The sequence below is a fragment of the Colobus angolensis genome, unplaced genomic scaffold (genome assembly GCF_000951035.1).
Source record: "Colobus angolensis palliatus isolate OR3802 unplaced genomic scaffold, Cang.pa_1.0 Scaffold211, whole genome shotgun sequence".
NCBI lineage: Eukaryota > Metazoa > Chordata > Mammalia > Primates > Cercopithecidae > Colobus > Colobus angolensis.
Window position 1 is genome coordinate 1,164,368 of NW_012115278.1, and position 3,259 is coordinate 1,167,626.

Consider the following 3,259-nt stretch of genomic DNA (forward strand, 5'->3'; position numbering starts at 1 on the left):
TAAGATACTAGTAGTATTCCACTTCCCTTTATATCTGTTTATATGGAAAAAAATTCTCCCATATCAGACCCACGTTTTTTTTTTTTTTTTTTTCAGGTGTGTTTTTCCCAGAAAAACAACTTTGTATCTACTAAGTGAACAGTGATTTATTCAGACTTTTCTTGTCAAAATGAGACCCAGTGGTTTCTAATAATTTTCTCATTTCAAGTGTACAGTAAAAAGAACAATTTAATTTTATAAACATCTGCATCAATGCCTTGAGCAAACTTTGAGCTAATGTTTACCCAGAACTATTTGCGTGTCATACGTTGGACTACTTGAACTACTATTTATGTTCCAGACCTTGGGAAACAATAAAAGATGAACAGTCTCTATCCCTGCCCTCAAGAACTTGCGGTTCAAGAGGAAGTCACACCTGTAAGATTGGATACTTTTTCAGAGTAAGCCAACACTTCATTGATCATGGGGGATACCTACTAATATGTGTCTGCTAATACTAACAAACTTTTTATTTTATTATTATTATTTTTTTGAGATAGAGTCTCACTCTGTCGCCCACGCTGGTGTGCAGTGGTGCAATCTCGGCTCATTGCAAGCTCCGCCTCCCGGGTTCACGCCATTCTCCTGCCTCAGCCTCCCTAGTAGCTGGGACTACAAGCACCCACCACCAGGCCAGGCTAATTTTTTGTATTTTTAGTAGAGATGGGGTTTCACCGTGTTAGCCGGAATGGTCTCGATCTCCTGACCTGATGATCTGCTTGCCTCAGCCTCCCAAAGTGCTGGGATTATAGGCGTGAGCCACTGCATCGGGCCAACAAACTTTTTTTTCAAAGGAAACATTTTGCCCTGAATTGCTGGTGAAGTTGTTTTTTGACAGAGCTGTTTTATTGCTGAAGATTTCTTATTGATGCCAGTCATAGCAGATGAATCAAAATGCAAAAACAACTTTTTTTACTGCTCAGCATGCCCCAGGATCAGAAGTAAGTCAAGAGCGTGGAAGAGACAAAATTCAGATATGCTGGGATAGAAGTCACTGTTGCTATTTTTAGGCCACATCCGAATGTTACACACTCAACCTTTGAAAAACGCTAAGCTTTCAATATATGAATAGCTTCCATTATTTAAGAAATACTGTTAAGCAAGCTTAGCTCCATGAAGAACACTCTTCTGGCGTATAAAGTGCTCAATAAATGTTAGTGCTTAGTAGTAGTGGTGGTGGTGGTGGTTGTGGTGTATGTATCATTGTTTAGTATTGCACACAGCAGGCATGAACTCCTACATACCCCCCCACCCTTATCCCTACAGACCTGTCTAAATTTGCACTTTCTGACCTCGAGTCTTAAGGTAGAAGCCATCCTTCTGTCCTTTCTACAGGTAATTTTTATTTCTTGAGGGAAGGGAGATTGACTCAAGACTCTTACTCCCTTAATCATTCCCTCTCCTGTTCATAAATTCTCTCTCTACTTTGTTCCTTCTATTTAGAAAAACTGTCTATACTTGGATTGCTATTACCTTCCAAATTCCTCTTCAGCTACAGAAATTTAGCAGCTCCCTCCATTTTACTGTATACATTGCTTGTGTCAATTTCACTATGGCCTAATGGCCAAATTGAAAGGTTGCTTCTCCATTTTCACAACATTTGACGTCTCTGCAACTTTCCACACTGCTAACCACTGCCTCCTGGAAACTGCTCCCTTGGTTCTGCCACCTTACATTCTCTGCTCTTCTGCCGTGTCTTCGGCCGCTCTTTCTCAGGTCCCCTGTGCAGAATCTTCCCTCCCCATCCTTGGTTCTCTTTGCTACCATGTTATAATCTTTGAACAGTACCATTTACATATACTCTTCTGTCACTTATTTTGGTCAGGAATCAAGCCTGAATCCTGAACACAGACCTCAGTCAGAAGCACCAGACACAGAATCTTCAACCCCTTATTGGAAACCTGTACTGGGTGTTGTACAGGCACCTCAAGCTCAACATGTTTAACATCAAACCCCTGAGTTTGTTCTGTTTTCCACCATGGACTGAGTTGCGATAACAGTGCAAAGGAGCAGGTTTTGGGAGAACAAGCAGGAATTTAGTTTTGGTAATGTTAAATTTGAGATACCTGTTGGGTATCTTGTTGTACAAACTGCTTGCTAGCTGACTCTTATGCATTCTCCTCTTCATTCATGATAATAGAACATCTAGTCAGACACATGGTTGCCTATAATACACCATAAGTGTGGACATATCTCTTAAGTTCTGGCCAGTAGAATGTGAGAATAAATGATGTATGCAACTTCCAGATCATTTTCTAAAAGGAATTGAGTGTCATTTGCCCTCTCTTTTGTCCTTTTCTGATGAATGTATGTATTAAATAGTTGGAGTAGTAAACTATGTTGGAAGATACTGTGGTTTGAATGATGATGTCCCCTTCAAAATTCATGTTGAAACTTAATCCCCGTTGTGATGATATTAGCAGCTGATGAAACCATGAGGGCACTGCCTCATGGATGGATTAGTACCCTTGTGAAAGGACTGGAGGGAACTAGCTTAGTCCATCCTTGGCCCTTCCATCCCTTTAGCTACACGAGGACACAGCATTCATCCCCTCTAGAGGATATAGCAATAAGGTCCCACCTTGGAAACAGCAGCTCTCACCAGACACTGAACCTGCTGGGGGTCTTGATCTTGTACTTCCCAGCCTTTAGAACTGTGAAAAAGTATATTTCTGTTCTTTACAAATTTCCCAGTCTCAGGTATTTTGTTATAGCAGCATAAACAGACTAAGACACTGGGAAACATTCTAGGGATTGCAGAGCAACAAGGTGGGGCTCTGAGGACTTCATTGAGCAAGTCCTGTGAACCAGGTCAACTCTGATGTAAGACAACTAACTTCTATGATCTACCATGGTTATTCTAAATCCCTTTAACTGCAGCTGAGCTTGTGTCTTAATATCCAAGCAAAGATATCAGGAGGCCGTTGGATGTGGAAGTCTAGAGTTAGAGAAGAATGAAACCAACTCATCCTACATTCTTTGACTTGATTGGTGACTCTACCATCTATGGTGGTCCCCAATAATAATAATGGTAGTAATCCTAGATTTCTTCCTCCCTCACTCTCCTGGCAATTAAGAGGCAAAGTTGTATCTCTCCAAAGAATAGGCCTTAGAATTAGTGAAGCAAAGTGGCTGAGAGCACAGGCTCCCAACTTGGCAAGTGCAGAGATTCCAGGCAAGATTGTAAACCCCTTTCTGATTTAGTTTCCTCATCTATAAA